Source organism: Dendropsophus ebraccatus, chromosome 5 (genome assembly GCF_027789765.1).
Source record: "Dendropsophus ebraccatus isolate aDenEbr1 chromosome 5, aDenEbr1.pat, whole genome shotgun sequence".
Classification (NCBI taxonomy): domain Eukaryota; kingdom Metazoa; phylum Chordata; class Amphibia; order Anura; family Hylidae; genus Dendropsophus; species Dendropsophus ebraccatus.
Window position 1 is genome coordinate 147,963,710 of NC_091458.1, and position 20,709 is coordinate 147,984,418.

The window sequence follows — 20,709 nt, forward strand, 5'->3', positions numbered from 1 at the left end:
AGGTGGGAATGATCTGGGGGTGCGGGCCTCCAGGGCCATTATGCGGAACATAAAACTGGATTTGCTCCAGCTATGGTCGTCTTTCTCGGGTATTGTTATTGTCTGGTAAGATATCGTGGCCAGGCGGAAGTGGCGGCAGGCCAGGTCTGTGGCGGGCATTAATAAAACAAGGGATGGGGGTTTCATAATTTGGCACAGGGATCTGGAGGATGGGTCGGCTGATTTTATGAGCTCGGATAGGGTGCATTTGAATGCTATGGGGCAGGATCTGTGGAACTTGGGGATTCGAGATGGCATTGAGCGGGCTCTGGAGTGGAGGGACGACCATTTGTAAGGAAGGGGTCACAAATGGTCGTCATGGCCGAAGTGGGAGGGGTTTTTGAAGGCTTTTGCAATTGGAAATTTCTATGGATTGAGGAGGAGTGATACATTCTCCTCCTATACCTGTTACGGTAGACAATGTTCTGGGGCTGGGGTGTTACCCAGCTATAGTTTGGTCCCCGTGGGTAAGGTCCCCGAAGTGGTTTGTTAGGTCTCCCGGTGGATGCCTTCGGGTTAGGTGACGGCGGCCGGAGGTAAAGTGGAGACCCCCAGTGTGTTATTATAGTAATGGAGTTGCAATTTAGGACATATATTTATATTTATGTGAATAAATGTTAATAAAACTGAAAGAGTTATTTATATGTTATTTAACATGTTATTTATGTTTTAAATAAAGGTGCTGTTGCGGCCTTTCCTTCTAGCAAGGTGTCTGAGTGTTATTAAGGGGAGGGAAGGTTGGTATGTAGCACTGAGAGCTAGACTATCCCTTAGTCACGTATCCCCCTGCTCACACCCTAGACAGGTTACCCTGTATCCCCTTGCCTCAAACCCAGACTGATCACCCTGTATCCTCCTTCCCCCACCCAACACTGATTACCTTGTAACCCCCTGCCCAATCCCCAGATTTGTCATGCTATATCCTCCTGCCCCCAGCCCAGACAGTTCACCCAGTTTCCCCCTGCCCCCATGCAAGACAGATCACCCTGAAACTCTCTGCCTCAACCCCAGACTGATCACCTTGTATCCCTTTACCCAAGCACAGACTTGTCAGCCCGAAACCCCCTGCCCTAACCCTAGACTTGTAACCCTGTATCCAGCTGCGGACACCCGAGACGGGTGACCCTTCATCCTCTTGCCCCTACCCCTGACTGGTCACCCAATATTCTCCTGTTGCCATCACAGGCATATATCCCCATGCCCCCAAGCCCAGACTGCTCACCCTGTTTGCCCCTAATGTCAGTGTTATAATATTAAGTGTCCATGGAAGATATAGGTCATTAAAAACATATATCTACATGGCCCAGGAACATATTATCACACCTATGCAGTTCTAGACCAGGAGTCTAGCCTGATAGTTATCAGTAATTAATAATGATATCAATTACCTGTCCTGTGATTCCTCCATTCCGGCTTCTGATAGGAATGTTCGTCTCCTCGCATGTTCTTTCTTCTCTTTGTCCACCTACAGTAGAAAAAAAATCACAGGTGTGATAATACATAACTAGAATGGAGATATATATGTAACACCCTAAAGATACTGCTCCTATGACCCTGCTTTGTTGTGTCCCTACCCTTACCCCAGACTGGTCACCCTATATAACCCTGCCCCCACCCCAGACTAGTCACCCGGTATCCCGCTGCCCCCATCCTAGACAGGTTACCCTATATGCTCTTACCTCAAACCCAGACACATTACCCTGTATCCTCCTGCCATCAGCCCAGACTGGACGCCCTGTACTACCCTGCCCCACCCAAGACTGAACAGCCTGTATCCCTCTGTCTGACACCCAGACTGTTAACCTTGTGGCCCTAATTCTAAGCCCAGACTGGTCGACCTGTATACCACTGCCCCACCCTTAACTGGTCACCCTGTACCTCACTGCACCCTCCACAGACTGGTCACCCTGTACCTCACTGCACCCTCCACAGACTGGTCACCCTGTATTCCTCTGTCCCCTCCATAGACGGTTCAACCTGTATCCTCTTGCCCCATCAAAGACTGAACACTCTGTATCCCTCTGTCTCAAGCCCAGATTGTTCACCTTGTGTCCCTAATTCCAAGCCTAGACTGCTCAACCTACATCCCACTGCCCCACCCTTAACTGGTCACCTTGTATACCCCTGTCCCCTCCATAGAAGGGCCACCCTTTATCCTCCTACCTCAACCCCATACTGGTTACCCTGTATCCCACTTCCCCCACCCCAGACTGGTCACCTTGTATCCCTCTACCCAAGCACAGACTGGTCTCCCTGTATCCTACTGCCCCACCCTAGACTGGCACCCTGTATCCCACTACCCCCACCTCAGACTGGTCACCCTGAAACCCCCTGCCCCAACCCTAGACTTTTCACCCTGTATCCTCTTGCCCCCACCCCAGACGGGTCACCCTTTATTCCCTTGCCCCTGCCCCTGCCCCTGACTGGTCACCCAGTATCCTCCTGTTCCTGCCATAGGCTGGTAACCTTACATATGCCCCCAAACCCAGACTGGTCACCCTGTTTGCTCCTAATGTCAGTGTTATCATACTAAGTGTCCATGGAAGATATAGGTAATTAAAATATATATCTACATGGCCCAGGAACATATTATCACACCTATGCAGGTCTTGACCAAGGGTCTAGCTTGATAGTTATCAGTAATTTATAATGATATCAATTACCTGTCCTGCAATTCTTCCATTCCAGCTTCTCATGGGAACGTTCGTCTCCTTGCATGTTCTTTCTTCTCGTTGTCCACCTGCAGTAAAAAAAAAATCACAGGTGTGATAATATGTACCTAGAATGGAGATCTTAATATATATGTAACACTCTAAAGACACTGCTCCCATGACCCTGCTTTGTTGTGTCCCTACCCTTACCCCAGACTGGTCACCCTTCATACTGCTGCCCCCACCTTAGACTAGTCACCCTGTACCCTTATGTCCCCGCCCCAGATTGGTCACCCTGTATGCTCCCGCCCATCTATACGCTGGGACCACAAAGATATTAGTTTGTGGATGAGGTTGATGGCGGAAGAGTTTGGGGGCTGGGCAGTCCTTTCGGGATGGAGCCGGCGGCTCTGGGGCTTTCTCGGGGCAGTCGGCCTCTTCCGGTAAGGGCTGCTGCTGGCAGTTAAACGAGGGCCACTGCAAGTTAGGCTCCGACTGCCGGTATAATCATAAGTTCTCCGGCTTCGGGGGAGAACATGGCTTATCGAGATGTTTCAAGAAAAAAGGTAGAGGCGGAGAAGTTAACCGATAGAGGGGTTATGCCAGTGAGGGTGGAAAGGATGCTGCCGTATCACGCGCGGTATCAAAATAATGCTGCGGAACAGTTGCTTAGAGAGGGTTTCAGTGGGGGTTTTCGATTCCCGGGCGGGCAAGGGGCTCCGGAGGGGCCGATGCGTAATCTGGCGTCCACGTTGGTTTGGCTGGATATTGTGACTGATAAATTGTTGAGAGAAGTTCTGTTGGGCCAGATGGCGGGGCCTTTTGATACGAGCCCGCTTCCGGGATTGTGGGTCTCCCCTCTGGGCCTGGTGCCTAAGAAGGAGCGGAATAAATTTCGGCTTATTCATCACCTGTCGCATCCGGCTGGAGCGTCGGTGAATGATGGGATAGACCCGGAGTTATGTGCAGTTTCTAATTCCTCGTTTGACGCGGCTTTGAAGTGGGTGCACCGGTATGGGAAGGGGACACTGCTAGCTAAAACTGAGATTGAGGCGGCATTCCGGTTGCTGCCAGTTCACCCGGAGAGTTTCCATTTGTTGGGGTGTTGTTGGCAAGGGCAGTTTTTGTGGACTTGTGTCTCCCAATGGGTTGCTCTATTTCGAGACATTTAGTTCCTTTTTGGAGTGGGTGGTGCGGCAGGAAGCTCAGGTGGCGTCCGTGTTGCACTACTTGAACATTTTTTTGTTTGTGGGGCCTGGGGGTTCGAGAGTTTGCGCGGTGTTGTTGCAGACCATGAAGCGGTTGGCGCAGTACTTTGGGATTCCGCTGGCGCTCGACAAAACTCATGGACCGGCTACGGTGATGCGGTTCCTGGGTATTGTCATTGATACTGAGCGCTGGGAGTGTCGGTTGCCGGACGATAAGCTGGTGGAACTGAGGGAGGCGGTGAATGGAGCTTGTGGTAGGAAGAAATTGAGTTTGCGGGAGCCTCAATCTCTGCTACGGCGTCTCAATTTTGCATGCCGCCTTATGCCCATGGGTAGGGTATTTTTTCGCAGGCTAGCCATGGCATCTGCTGGGGTGGGGCGTCCGTATCATTATGTCCGGTTGCCCTCTGAGTTGCGGGAGGACTTGTTGGTTTGGAGGGAGTTTTTGGGTAAATACAATGGTCGGAGTGTAGTCATGGAGGGGCTGGTATCCAATGTTGATTTAGAATTATACACGGATGCTGCTGGAAGACACGGTTTGTGGCCTTTTTGCAAGGTCAGTGAAGTGCGGAGCCGTGGCAGGAGGACTGGGTGCAGAGGGGGAATTTGGCATTTTTAGAGATGTTTCCAATTGTGGTGGCTTTGGAGCTTTGGGGGACCAGCTTAGGAACAGGAAGGTGTGTTTCTTGTGCGATAACTTGGGGGTGGTGCAAGCTATTAACTTACTGTCGGCTAGGTCTCCTCCTGTTGTGCTCCTGTTGAGACGCGTTGTCCTGAAGGGCTTAGAGTTGATTGCTCATTTTACGGCAATGCATGTGCCAGGGTCAGGAACGAGATCGCTGATGCTCTTTCTCGTTTCCAGTGGTCCAGGTTTTGGGAGCTGGTGCCAGGGGTGGAGCCTCACGGCACCCCTTGTCCAGAGTGGCTGTGGCGGCTGGTTTGAAGGCGGCTTTGAGTTTGGTGCGGAGATCGGTTTGTCTAACCACATGGAACACTTATCGCAGGTTTTGGTGGGAGTGGGAAGCTTTTTTAGGTGAGTTGTCCGGGGTGTGTGGGCCTCGGGATTGGGAGTTGTGCTTCTTGTACTATGTGGGTAGGGCCTATGAGGATGGGGTCTCTCCCTCTGGAGTAAGCCGTCGCATGTCGGCTTTAGCCTTTTGGTTTCGGGCTTGGGGGGAGCAGGATGTGACGAAATCCTTTTTGGTGCCTAGGGCTTTGCGGGGGTTTCGGAAGGGGTGTGTGGTGAGGGATGCGCGTAGGCCAATGTCCCTTTCGTTATTGCTTTAGCTGGTGACGGTGCTGCTGTCGGTGTGTTTGTCGGGTTACGAGTGCGGGCTATTTTCCTTGGCTTTTTCCTTTGCGTTTTTTGGGGCGTTTCGGATCTCTGAACTGGTGGCGCCAAGCAAAAGGAAGCCTGGGGGTCTGTTGGCTGAAAATTAGTTGCTGAGGGGTTCGGTTTTGGAATGTAGACGAAGACGGATCAGAGGGGCAGGGGTGCTGTGGTGCACTTGGGGTAGTGGGCTGGTTCAGCGGTTTGTCCCGTGAGTTGTTATAAAGCCTTCTTTGGGGTGCGGCCGCCGGGCGGCGGTCCGCTGCTTAAGCATGCTGACTATACTTTCCTGTCCGTATATCAGTTCGTACAGGTTTTTAGGAAGGATTTGGGGTTGTTGGGTTTGCCAGCATCGGAGTATAGTTCCCATTCTTTTCGAATTGGGGTGGCCATGGAGGCAGCTAGGTGGGGGTTTGCCCCGGAGGTTGTCAAATGGATTGGGAGATAGGAGTCTGACAGGTTTCGCCTGTATGTTTGCCCTCAGTTGTTGTAATTGAGTTTTTTCTAGAATTTCGGGAGTCGGGGGAGTGCTGTTGAAAAGGGGTGCTATTGGTTTTATGTTGTGCCATTGTGTTTTTCAGGTGAACTCCCCTGCCTGGTGTGGATAGCTGGGCACTCTTATATGTGTAGGGGGAGTGTGCGGGCGGATATGCGGACTGATGGGCGGCAGCTGGGATTTCCAAGGTCCGAGGTGCAGGTTCGCTGGCTTGGTTGAGTTACAGTTCTTAGCCGGTATGGATCGTTGTCCAGATATCCTTGTGATCCATGCAGGTGGGAATTATCTGGGGGTGTGGGCCTCCAGGGCCATTATGCGGAACATAAAACTGGATTTGCTCCAGCTATGGTGGTCTTTCTCGGGTATTGTTATTGTCTGGTCGGATATCGTGGCCAGGCGGAAGTGGCGGCAGGCCAGGTCTGTGGCGGGCATTAATAAAACCAGGGTGAAGATTAATAAAGTGGAGGGGTGTTTTGTGGCCAGGAATGGGGGTTTCGTAGTTTGGGACAGGGATCTGGAGGATGGGTCGGCTGATTTTTGAGTTTGGATAGGGTGCATTTGAATGCTATGGGGCAGGATCTGTGGAACTTGGGGATTCAAGATGGCATTGAGCGGGCTCTGGAGTTGTGGAGGGTCGACCATTTGTAAGGAAGGGGTCACAAATGGTCGTTATGGCCGAAGTGGGAGGGGTTTTTGAAGGCTTTGGCAATTGGATATTTTTGCGGATTGAGGAGGAGTGATACATTCTCCTCCTATACCTGTTACGGTAGACAATGTCCTGGGGCTGGGGTGTTCCCCAGCTATAGTTTGGTCCCCGTGGGTAAGGTCCCCGGGGTGGTTTGTTAGGTCCCCCGGTGGGTGCCTTCGGGTTAGGTGACGGCGGCCGGAGGTAAAGTGGAGACCCCCAGTGTGTTATTATAGTAATGGAGTTGCAATTTGGGACATATATTTATATTTATGTGAATAAATGTTAATAAAACTGAAAGAGTTATTTATATGTTATTTAACATGTTATTTATGTGTTAAATAAAGGTGCTGTTGCGGCCTTTCCTTCTAGCAAGGTGTCTGAGTTTTATTAAGGGGAGGGAAGGTTGGTATGTAGCACGGAGAGATAGACTATCCCTTAGTCACGTATCCCCCTGCCCCCACCCTAGACAGGTTACCCTATATCCCCTTGCCTCAAACCCAGACTGATCACCCTGTATCCGCCTGCCCTCACCACAGACTGGTAACCCTGTACTTCACTGCCAACACTACAGACTGGTCACCTTGTATCCCCCCGTCCCCTCCATACAGAAGTAAACCTGTATCTTCCTGCCCCCACCCTAGATGGGTCACCCTGTATCCACCCAACACTGGTTACCTTGTAACCCCCTGCCCAATCCCCAGATTTGTCATCCTGTATCCTCCTTCCCCCAGCCCAGACCATTCACCTTGCTTCCCGCTGCCCAAGACAGATCACCCTGTAACTCTCTGCCCCAACCCCAGACTGGTCACCTTGTATCCCACTACCCAAGCACAGACTGGTCAGCCCGAAACCCCCTGCCCCAACCCTAGACTTGTAACCCTGTATCCACGTGCGGCCACCCCAGACCGGTGACCCTTCATCCCCCTGCCCCTACCCCTGATTGGTCACCCAGTATCCTCCTGTATCCACCACAACCTGGTCACCCTATATCACCATGCCCAGAAGCCCAGACTGGTCACCCTGTTTGCCCCTAATGTCAGTGTTATAATATTAAGTGTCCATAGAAGATATAGGTCATTAAAAACATATATCTACATGGCACAGGAACATATTATCACACCTATGCAGGTCTAGACCAAGAGTCTAGTTATCAGTAATTAATAATGATATCAATTACCTGTCCTGCGATTCTTCCATTCCAGCTTCTCATGGGAATGTTCGTCTCCTTGCATGTTCTTTCTTCTAGCTCTCCACCTGCAGTAAAAAAAAAAAAATACAAAGTGTGATAATATGTTCCTAGAATGGAGACCTTAATATATATGTAATACTCCAAAGACACTGCTCCTATGACCCCTGCCTTGTTGTGTCTCTACCCGAACCCCAGACTGGTCACCCTAAATATCCCTGCCCCCATGCCAGACTAGTCACCCTGTATCCCCCTGCCCCCCACCCTAGACGGGTTACCCTATATGCTCTTGCCTCAAACCCAGACATATCACCCTGTATCCTCCTGCCCTCAGCCCAGACTGGACACCCTGTACTACCCTGCCCCAACCAAGACTGAACAGCCTGTATCCCTCTGTCTGACTCCCAGACTGTTAACCTTGTGTCCCTAATTTCAAACCCAGACTGGTCGACCTGTATACCACTGCCGCACCCTTAACCGGTCACCCTTTATCCTACCGCCCTCACCACAGACTGGTAACCCTGTACCTCACTGCCCCCTGTACAGACTGGTCACCTTGTATCCCCCTGTCCCCTCCATAGACGGTTCAACTTGTATCCCCCTGCCCCCACCCTAGACGGGTCACCCTGTATCCTCCTACCCCCACCGTAGACCGGTCACCCTGTATCCTACTTCCCCCACCCAGATGGGTCATTCAGTTTCCCCTGACGTCACCCCATACTAGTCACCCTGTATCCCACTGCCCCCAGCCCAGAAGGGTCACCCTATTTCCTGATGCCAGGCAGGTCACCTTATAACCCTCTGCCCCAACCCCAGACTGGTCACCTTGTATCCCCCTACCAAAGCACAGACTGGTCACCCTGTATCCCACTGCCCCCACCCTAGACTGGTACCCTGTATTCCACTAACTCCACCTAAAACAGGTGACCCTGAAACCCCCTGCCCCAACCCTAAACTTGTCACTCTGTATTCTCCTGCCGCCACCCCGGACAGGTCACCCTTCATCCCCCTGCCCCTACCCCTGACTGGTCACCGAGAATCCTCCTGTTCCCACCATAGGCTGGTCACCCTACATATGCTCCCAAGCCCAGACTTGGTCACCCTGTTTCTCCCTAATGTCAGTGTTATCATATTAAGTGTCCATGGAAGACATAGGTCATTAAAACATATATCTACATGGCCCAGGAACATATTATCACACCTATGCAGGTCTAGACCAAGAGTCTAGCCTGATAGTTATCAGTAATCAATAATGATATCAATTACCTGTCCTGCGATTCTTCCATTCCGGCTTCTGATAGGAATTTTCTTCTCCTTGCATGTTCTTTCTTCTCGTTGTCCACCTACAGTAGAAAAAAAATAACAGGTGTGATAATATGTTCCTAGAACAGAGATCTTAATATATATGTAACACTCCAAAGACACTGCTCCCATGACCTAGACTGGTCACCCTATATACCCCTTCCCCCACCCCAGACTAGTCACCCTGTATCCCCCTGCCCCCTCCCTAGACGTGTTACCCTATATGTTTTTGAATTACCCACGGAGTGTATAGTGAATGGAGGTACATGTGAGTGTATGAGCTCCCTAAGAGGCTAGGATTGTATATTGTTTTTTTCCATGCCCTTTTTGTGGGGTGGTAATGGTTTTGCCTTTCTACATTTTTCCCTAGGTACAGGGGTTCACAGGAGTCCCACAAGTGTCTGGGCAGAATCTGGTAGGTATGGCCCTGATTGGCTGAAGATAAGATTTGGAGGTTGGAGATCATTGATTTGTTAACTTTATTGCCGCACTTTAAGGAGCGAGTGGATAAAAAAGAAAGTGAGAAGGATGATGAAAGTAAGAAGCCACCAGTGGCTAAAACATTCAATAAATGGTTACAGGCATTTTGTATATACGCTTCAGTGTTTGGGGAGAAATTCCTGGATAAATGTAGTGCATTATTTCAACATGTGAATATGATCCTGGATGCATACCATAATTTTGGGGGTAACGCATGGCTTACTTACGACTAAATGTTTTGTCAAAAAATGACGGTTTATCCAAATTTGAGATGGGGTCAGAAAGTGGGGTTGTGGATAAATATCATGATACCGCAGCGAGCAAGACCTTCCACATCTTCAGCAACCAGTTCTTCCTTTCGTAAAGGCATTTGTTTCGCCTTTAACGAATCCACGTGCAAGTGGTACAATTCCTGTAAGTATCGACACGAATGTACTCAGTCTGCAGGAGCGCATCCAGTGTCAATATGTTATAAGAAGATCAGTCAGTCTGCCCAGCAACCCAGCACTACCAGGGATGCAATTTCGAAGACCTTGGACTCCAGTGAGTCTACCAAGAATGTTGCCTTGGCTCGAGATCTTCCCAAACCGGAAGACGTCTGATTTGCTGATTTCCGGTTTTGGTGATGGTTTTTATGTGCCAGCTTTCTCAGGTGCAAGGTGTTCTGTGGTAGATAATTTGTGCTTGGCCATAATGTATCCTAAGGTGGTCGATGTCAAAATTTAGAATTTAATCTAGCTAGAGTGAAAGGCCAGTTTCCTTTTCCCACATATTCTAATTTTCGGGTATCCTCCCTGGGTCTGATCCCTTAAAAGAAACCCAACAAATTTAGATTGACTGATAATTCGTCTTTCCCCAAAGGTTCTTCTTTAAATGACTGATCGCACTTTGGTTGCTGTGCATTATAACTCTTTCGAGGATACGTTGGACCTTGTTCGAAATTGCGGTCCTAATGCTATAATGGCAAGGGCAGATATTGAATCTGCTTTTCGTTTATTGTCGGTGTCTCCTGGGGGACTTAATTAGTTGGGTTTTGTTTGGAGGGATACATTTTATTTTGATAAGTCGCTATGGTTTTAGCTTGTCTTGCTTTTATTTAGAATCTTTTTCTTGTTTTTTGGAGTGGGTTTTGAAAGAGAAAACAGGATTGTTGTTTTGTACACACTATCTTTATGATTTTTTGTTTGTAGGTAAAGGCGATTCAGATGATTGTGCGTGTTAGCTATCCTCCTTTGTGGACATGTGTGGTTATTTTGGGGTCCCTTTAGCGGCCAATAAAACTGCCGGAGGCTAAAATACATGAAATGTGAGCTTTATTGTCATCTATGTTGGTTAAGAAGACAACTACATTGAAGAACATGCAGCGCTTGTTGGGTAACCTTGTATTAGGGTTTTATGGTGAAATGAAGGTTAAGTAGTAAAAGTAGGTGAGGTGGAGATATAGTAATAGATAATGGATAGCAGGGTGCTGGTTGGGGCATTGTGGTCAGTGGCCTCTTAGGGTGAATGGGTTGAGCAATTGTGGTTAAGCAGGTCAATTGAAATAAAATGAAAATAGAGGTGGGCGCCCCACAGAATGAATGGTATAATCTGGTTGGTGGTGGGGACTCTTGGCAGGGGTCCTCAGCTGCCACAGAAGGGTGTAAGATTTGGGGCATCTGACTCTCAGCCCTTGTGGTTCATGAGGGTATGGGAGTTGGAATGCTCAGCAGTTTGAAGATTCGGCAGGTGGAGTGGATAAGGTCCCTAATATAGGGACATTCGATGTACCAAGTCGGACTTCAGTGGAAGTGTGGAAGGGGCACCCACAAAAATAAGACCTTGACCGCTTAATTTGTTGGATGAATGTGGTTAGGGATTGTAAGGTGTTGGGGGCCGCTGGGTGCACTGCTCCAGCTAGCACAATAGATAAATGGTCTGAGTCTCTCCTCTTGAGGAGTGCTAGTAGGTAATATCAAAGATTGTTAAGAACTAACTCGTTTTGTAGTGGTAGGCTCTGGATGCATAAGACGTGAAAAATAATCATGGACAAGGGAGAAGCAGTATCTTTTGCAAGGGGCTAAATTTTAGCAGGTCCAGTGTAAGCATCATTAGATGACCTAGAAGCATTCTCGGGGATACCCCCTCTTGAAATTTGGTATAAATGTAATCTTCCTGGATACACCCCTCTGTTTGGAATAATTCAAGAGTACTGTTCTTGATTCTAAAAAAAAAAAAACCAAACCAAAAACCTTGTATTTGCTACTAGGGTGATCCCGATGGGGAAAGGTTTTTTGTAGAAGTTTGTTTCAGAAGACTTGTGGTCTTATACCTCCACGTGCACATATTCGTTTGATGCTTACTTTGAAAGAGGATTTAGCATTGTGGCTTCGTTTTTTTTGTCTGATTTCAATGGAAAGGCGGTGTGGCAGGAGGATTTTCGAGAAGCTGGTGCTTTAGGGTTGTTAACCGATGCTGTGGGAAGTTGTGGCTTTGTAGTTTTCTGGAATGAACACTGGTGCGCAGAAACGTGGCATCCTACTTTGGTGGAGTCCAGTATCATCTGTAATGTCGTGTTAATTGGATTGTTCCCGATTCTCGTTGCTTTCTCTCTGTGCGGCGACTCCTTTAGGAACAAACCCATAATCGTAAACACGGATAATCGGGGAGTGATGTTTGCCATCATCAGTCTGTCGGCCAAATCGGATGTGGTTGTCAAACTTTTACGTCATTAGTGTTGCTCTGTTTCCATTTAAATGTGTGGCTTAAAGCTAGATACATACCTGAAGCTGTTAATGATGTCGCGGACTCTCTATCTCACCTGCATTTTTCTCGATTTTAGCTTTGGGTTCTGGATGCGGATCTCTTCAGTCATTCGTGTCCTCCACACTTGTCCAATCTTATATAGGAATGATGTGTACTTTCCTTCGGTCCAAGAGTTACTCGACAGGTAGAGGAGCTACGGTTTCCTTGTGTTCTATTACTGGTTGCCCTGCATGCCCGGTTAAGGTGGTTTTGGAGTATTTATTGGTCTGTCCTGGTTTTCCTGGGTCATTTTTGTTGCATTCCGATGGTACCTCCTTGTCTAAGTTTCAATTTGTTGCAGTTTTTTTGGAAATGTTTAAGTAAATTGTTTTTTTTTGGCTCATTCATTTCGTATTGGAGCTGCTACGGAGGCTTGTCGTTTGGGTTTGTCCCCTACTAATATTAAAAGGTTAGGCAGGTGGTGTTCACATAGATATAAGCTTTATATTAGGCCTCATTTATGTGTTTGATTTCTTGTAGGTAGGTCTCCCATTGTCGTCTGGGTCCTCGGCCATTCTTTCATATATTGGGCCCATAGACGCGCTTTGGAGTGGGTCTATTCTACTAATTCTACTAACTCTCAGAGGAGGTAGTTATTTTGTGGCCAGGGGTCAGTGGTCTCCGTTTGTTTCAGATAATTGATTTAGTGGAGAATAGATGTCTAGTGTGGCCTGCGCCTAATGTCTTAGTTATTCATGCAGGTGGAAACTACGTAGGGCGCAGGCGCACTGATGCATTGTTTCATGAGATGAAATAACATTCAACATTCTACATAGTCTTTATCCTCGGACCGTTCTGTGAGATCGTTCCGAGGCTAATTTAGTCTTATCAAGGTTTTACATTCCTTGACATGATCAGGAGCCGTGTTAACAGGGGTTTGGCATGCTTCTTGCTTTTGACGGTCGGTATTTCGTACCGACACACCAGGCCAATATTGCTGTGATGGCATACATTTGTCGGATATATGCCTGGATATATTTAATTTGGGGTTGCAAAATTTGGTGGAAATGGCCATGGTGTTGGTGGGGTCATGCTCGGCTTAGCCGGCACTGGTGGGTGGGTTGCCCTGTTTTTGTGCGGGGCAGACACTTGGACTTTATTGGACTGGAATTAAAGTTTATGTTGGATTATATTACATTTCAATGTTATGATTTATCCAAGTTATTTATTGAAATAATAACCCTTAAATAAACACTGTGGCCTTACCATCCACAGTAAAGAGTAATGGTATAGGTTTCTCATTTATTTATTTATTTAGATAAATAGTTAATGGGGAAGGGATGCCGGTTACACTCACATGCCTCAAACCCAGACTTCTCACCCTGTATCCTCCTGCCCTCAGCCCAGACTGGACACCCTGTACTACCCTGCCCCATCACAGACTGAACACCCTGTATCCCTCTGTCTCAAGCCCAGACTGTTCACCTTGTGTCCCTTATTCCAAGTCAAGACTGGTCAACCCTTAACCGGTCATCCTTTATCATACTGCCCTGACCACAGACTGGAAACCCTATACCTCACTGCCCCACCACAGACTGGTCACCTTGTATCCCCCTGTCCCTTCCATAGACAGGTCACCCTATATCCCCAAGACCCCATCCTAGACAGGTCACCCTCTATCCTCCTGCCCCCACCCCAGACTGGTCACCCTGTATGCTTCTGCCCCCATCCCAGACTGGTAACCCTGTATCCTTCTTCCTCCACCCAGATGGGTCACACTGTTTCCCCCTGACGTTAACCCAGACTGGTCACCCTGTATCCCACTGCCCAACCCCCAGAATTGTCATCCTGTATCCTTCTGCCCCTAGCCCCGACGGGTCACCCCCCTGTTTTCCCCTGCCCCCCTGCCAGGCAGGTCACCCTGTAACCCTCTGCCCCAACCCCAGACGGGTCACCTTGTATCCCCCTACCCAAGCACAGACTGGTCACTCTGTATCCCACTGCCTCCACCCTAGACTGGCACCCTGTATCCCACTACCCCCACCTTAGACTGGTCACCCTGAAACCTCCTGCCCCAATCCTAGACTTGTCACCCTGTATCGTCCTGCCCCTACCCTAGACGGGTCACCCTTCACCCCCTGCCCCCTACCGCTGACTGGTCACCCAGTATCCTCCTGTTCCCACCATAGGCTGGTCACCCTACATATGCCCCCAAGCCCAGACTAGTCACCCTGTTTCCCCTTAATGTCAGTGTTATCATATTAAGTGTCCATAGAAAATATAGGTAATTAAAAACATATATCTACATGGCCCAGGAACATATTATCACACCTATGCAGGTCTAGACCAAGAGTCTAGCCTGATAGTTATCAGTAATTAATAATGATATCAATTACCTGTCCTGCGATTCTTCCATTCCAGCTTCTCATGGGAATGTTTGTCTCCTTGCATGTTCTTTCTTCTAGTTCTCCACCTGCAGTAGAAAAAAAATCACAGGTGTGAAAATATGTTCCTAGAATGGAGATCTTAATATATATGTAACACTCTAAAGATACTGCTCCCATGACCCTGCTTTATTGTGTCCCTACCCTTACTCCAGACTGGTCACCCTGCATACTGCTGCCCCCACCTTAGACTAGTCACCCTGTACCCTTATGTCCCCGGCCCAGATTGGTCACCCTGTATGCTCCCGCCCATCTATACGCTGAGACCACAAAGATATTAGTTTGTGGATGAGGTTGATGGCGGCACCGAAGGTTTTGTTGTGTCCCTACCCTTACCCCAGACTCTTTACCCAGTACACCCCTGTCCCCACCTCAGGCTAGTCACCCTGTATCCCCCTGCCCCCACCCTAGACAGGTTACCCTATATCCCCTTGCCTCAAACCCAGACTGATCACCCTGTATCCTCCTGTCCTCAGTCTAGACTGGTCACCCTGTATCCCACGGCCCCACCCTTAACTGGTCACCTTGTATCCCCCTGTCCCCTCCATAGACGGTTTAACCTGTATTCCCCTGCCCCCACTCTACACAGGTCACCCTCTATCCTCCTACCCCCACCCTAGAGTAGTAACCCTGTATCCTGCTTCCTCCACCCAGATGTATTCCCCTGCCCTCACCCCTGACTGGTCACCCTGTATCACACTGCGCCCACCCCAGGCTGGTCACCCTGTAACCCCCTGTCCCCCCGATTGTTGGGTCACCCTGTATCCCCCCGCCCCCACCCTAGACTGGTCACCCTGTATCCTCCTGCCCCCATCCCAGCTGTTAACCCTGTATTCTCCTGCCCCTATCCCAGACTAGTCACCTTGTATCCTCTTTCCTCCACCCGGATGGGTCACCCTGTTTCCCCCTGACATTACCCCAAACTGGTCACTCTGTATCCCACTGCCCTCACCCCAGACTAGTCAACCCTGTAACCCCCTGCCCACGACCCAGACTGGGCACCCTGTATCCTCCTGCCCCAAACCCAGAATGGTCACCCAGTATCCTCCAGTTCCCACCTTGCGCTGGTCACCCAGTATCCTCCTGTTCCCACCACAGCCTGGTCACCCTCCATATGCCCCCAAGCCCAGACTGGTCACCCTATATCCCCCTAATGTCAGCGTTATCATATTAAGTGTCCATGGAAGACATAGGTCATTAAAAACATATATCTACATGGTCCAGGAACATATTATCACACCTATGCAGGTCTAGACCAAGAGTCTAGCCTGATAGTTATCAGTAATTAATAATGATATCAATTACCTGTCCTGCGATTCTTCCATTCTGGCTTCTGATAGGAATGTTAGTAACCTCGCATGTTCTTTCTTCTCGTTGTCCACCTACAGTAGAAAAAAATCACAGGTGTGATAATATGTTCCTAGAATGGAGATCTTAATATAAAGGTAACACTCTAAAGACACTGCTCCCATGACCCCTGCCTTGATGTGTCCCTACCCGAACCCCAGACTGGTCACCCAAAATATCCCTGTCCCCATCCCAGACTGGTCACCCTGTATCCCACTGCCCCCACCCAACACTGGTCACCTTGTAACCCCCTGCCCAAGCCCCAGACTTGTCGTCCTGTATCCTCCTGCCCCCAGCCCAGACAGTTCACCCTGTTTCCCCCTGCCCCCATGCCAGACAGATCACCCTGAAACTCTCTGCCTCAACTCCAGACTGATCACCTTGTATCCCTCTACCCAAGCACAGACTGGTCAGCCCGAAACCCCCTGCCCTAACCCTAGACTTGTAACCCTGTATCCACGTGCAGCCACCCCAGACGGGTGACCCTTCATCCCCCTGCCCATACCCCTGACTGGTCACCAGTATCCTCCTGTTGCCATCACAGGCATATATCCCCATGCCCCCAAGCCCAGACTGCTCACCCTGTTTCCTCCTAATGTCAGTGTTATGATATTAAGTGTCCATGGAAGATATAGGTCATTAAAACATATATCTACATGGCCCAGGAACATATTATCACACCTATACAGGTCTAGACCAAGAGTCTAGCCTGATAGTTATCAGTAATTAATAATGATATCAATTACCTGTCCTGCGATTCTTCCATTCCAGCTTCTCATGGGAATGTTCGTCTCCTCGCATGTTCTTTCTTCTCTTTGTCCACCTACAGTAGAAAAAAAATCACAGGTGTGATAATATGTTCCTAGAATGGAGATTTCAATATATATGTAACACTCTAAAGACACTGCTCCCATGACCCCTGCTTTGTTGTGTCCCTACCCGAACCCCAGACTGGTCACCCTATGTACCCCTGACCCCACCCCAGACTAGTCACCCGGTATCCCGCTGCCCCCACCCTAGACGGGTTACCCTATATGCTCTTATCTCAAACCTAGACACATTACCCTGTATCCTCCGGCCCTCAGCCCAGACTGGACACCCTGTACTACCCTGCCCCACCCAAGACTGAACAGCCTGTATTCCTCTGTCCCCTCCATAGAAGGGTCACCCTTTATCCTCCTACCTCAACCCCATACTGGTTACCCTGTATCCCACTTCCCCCACCCCAGACTGGTCACCTTGTATCCCTCTACCCAAGCACAAACTGGTCTCCCTGTATCCCACTACCCCCACCTCAGACTGATCACCCTGTATCCTCCTAACCCCACCCTAGACTGGTCACCTTGTATCCTCCTTCCTCCAACCAGATGGGTCACACTGTTTCCCCCCTTCCCTCACCGCAGACTGGTCACCCTGTAACCCCCTGCCCAAGCACCAGACTTGTCATCCTGTATCCTCCTGCTCCCAGACAGGTCACCCTGATTCCCCCCTGCCCCCACGCCAGAAAGATCACCCTGTAACCCTCTGCCCCAACCGCAGACTGGCACCTTGTATACCCCTACCCAAGCAAAGACTGATCACCCTGTATCCTACTGCCCCACCCTAGACTGGCACCCTGTATCCCACTACCCCCACCTCAGACTGGTCACCCTGAAACCCCCTGCCCCAACCCTAGACTTGTCACCCTGTATGCTCCTGCCCCCACCCCAGACGGGTCACCCTTTATTCCCCTGTCCCTGCCCCCGACTGGTCACCCAGTATACTCCTGTTCCCACCATAGGCTGGTAACCTTACATATGCCCCCAAACCCAGACTGGTCACCCTGTTTCCCCCTAATGTCAGTGTTATCATATTAAGTGTCCATGGAAGATATAGGTAATTAAAAACATATATCTACATGGCCCAGGAACATATTATCACACCTATGCAGGTCTAGACCAAGAGTCTAGCTTGTTAGTTATCAGTAATTAATAATCATATCAATTACCTGTCCTGCGATTCTTCTATTCCAGCTTCTGATGGGAATTCTTAGTCTCCTTGCATGTTCTTTCATCTCGTCGTCTACCTACACTGGAAAGAAATCACAAATTAGTAACTATCATAAAAATTTTTATTGTAAAAAGACTATAGTAACTTTTCACAACTTTAGCATCCTTGCTACCTACCTACCTATCTTGTTGATCGCCTGGCTGCAACTAAACTGCTTGCCTGTCTAGCAGTTATATATGTCATCACAGCCTTGATGACATCATGGAACACTTTTGTGGCTTGCTAGCTGTAAACAACTTTATCTATTTGCTCTATTCTGGCATGGTATCGGAAGCAAAAAAATGCCTTAGAAAAAGTACATTAGAAATGCACAGCCTCATATGCACTCACTTAGGAAGGTGCTCACGACACACAGTGTGGTATACAAACTCGGCTAAGCACCCTTTTGGGGGTCTTTTTTTTTGCAAACACATTTGGAAGCGTGGTAACATATTAGGAGACCAGGAACATATTATCACACCTATGCAGGTGCAGGTCTTGGGGACGTACAGGCGCTTAAGGCCCTATTCCACGGAACGATTATCGGCCGATATCAGCCGCTACGGACGATAATCGTCCCGTGGAATAGAGTGCAACGATCAGCCGACATCGTTCATGTCGGCTGATTGTTGCAGTCGCTTGTTTTTCAACATGTTGAAAAACAAGCGACTGATATAGCTGTGATCTGCTGCCGTCGCTCCGTTGAATAGGAGCGTCAGTAGCAGACGCTGCTATATCCTATGGGCTGCCCGGACGATCAGCGATCACCCGGGCAGCCCCCCCGCAGCTCCCCGCCGCCCCCTCCCGCACTCACCTGCTCGCTGCTGCCGCGATGAATAGCGGTGGCAGCGAGCGGTGGCAGAGAGCGGTCGTTTGCTCCTCTAACGACCCGTGGAATAGGGGCTTTAGACTATGTGACCAGGGACTGCAGTGGTTTTGGGAGGCATTCGCACAGGCATGGCTATTGTAGGCATAATGTGTTTTCCCTCTGTTTTGCTTCCTGGTTCTCGGTGTGGTGCTAAGACCGCCTGTGCTGCGTCATGAGGGGTCAACCAATATCCCCCTCTCACACTCACCACTTCCTCTTGTTGTTCCGGAAGCGAGCTGTCCCTTCCCCCGCGTTAAAGTATGCCCCCGCCGCCTGTATTGCCGCTCACTATGCATATGCCCTGAGCCATCCCCTCCGCCCGCCCCTTCTATCGCTGCTCAGCTGAGCCGATCAGAAGCCCGGAAAAGTGCAATGAGAAGCACTTTCCTGGGCTCCTGATCGGCTAAGCGGCGATGGAGGGGGCGGGCTGGGCGTGCGGAGGGGATCGCTGTCCTACTCACCTGTCCGCCGGCCCCAGCAGCTCCTCTCCCGACACTCCGGTCTCCCGTCATCCTCCGGGCACAGGCAGGGGGGTACAGAGACGCTGCCTGTGTCCCGGAAGTGTTCTGCAGCGGCAGTCTCTCTGTCCCCCGCTGCCTGTGCCCGGAGGATGACGGGAGACCGGAGTGTCGGGAGAGGAGCTGCTGGGGCCGGCGGACAGGTGAGTAGCCTGTTTGTTGTTTTTCTGGTCGCAGGGGGGATTGGCTACTATGAGGGGCACTATATGGGGCATTGGCTACTATGGGGGCACTATATGGGGCATTGGCTACTATATGGGGGCACTGGCTACGATGGGGGCACTGTCTGGGGGCATTGGCTACTATATGGGGGCATTGGCTACTATATGGGGGCACTGGCAACTATATGGGGGCACTGTATGGTGGCATTGGCTACTATATGGGGCACTGTATGGGGGCATTGGCTACTATATGGGGGCACTGGCTACTATGTGGGGGCACTGTATGGGGGCATTGGCTACTATGGAGGGCACTGGCAACAATTGGGGCACTGTATAAGGGCATTGGCTACTATATGGGGGCATTGGCTACTATATGGGGGCATTGGCTACTATGGGGGGCACTATATGGGGGCATTGGCTTCTATGTGGGGGCATTGGATACTATATGGGGGCATTGGCTACTATGGGGGGCACTATATGGGGGCATTGGCTACTATGTGGGGGCATTGGCTACTATATGGGGGCATTGGCTACTATGGGGGGCACTATGTGGGGGCATTGGCTACTATATGAGGGCATTGGCTACTATGGGGGGCACTATATGGGGGCATTGGCTACTATGGGGGCACTATGTGGAGGCATTGGCTACTATGTGGGGCATTGGCTACTATGGGGGGCACTATATGGGGCATTGGCTACTATGTGGGGCACTATATGGGGGCATTGGCTACTATGTGGGGCACTATATGGGGGCATTGGCTACTATGTGGGCACTATATGGGGGCATTGGCTACTATGTGGGGCACTATATGGGGGCATTGGCTACTATGTGAGGCACTATATGGGGGCATAGGCTACTATGTGGGGCACTATATGGGGGGATTGGCACCAATCACACTGCTGCTATCTCCAAACTGTGACAATGAGCAAAATATTTTTTTTCTATTTTCCCCCCTAAAATCAGGGGTGCGTCTTATCAAAAGGCGCGTCCTATAAAGCGAAAAATACGGTACTACATGGGGGGGGGGCAGAGAAGGGTCTAACTACTTAATGAGGGACACAGTTGTCTAACTACTATATGAATACAGAGGGGACCACTATATGGGGGAACAGATGGAGCAAATAGATGCGTAGGATATTGGGGCATGAGTGAGGAACCTAAACTGTCTGGCAGATCCTACTGAGAGAAGTCCTTATGGTGGCCAGGCTGGATGGAGAAGAAGGGAAAAAGTGAGCAAC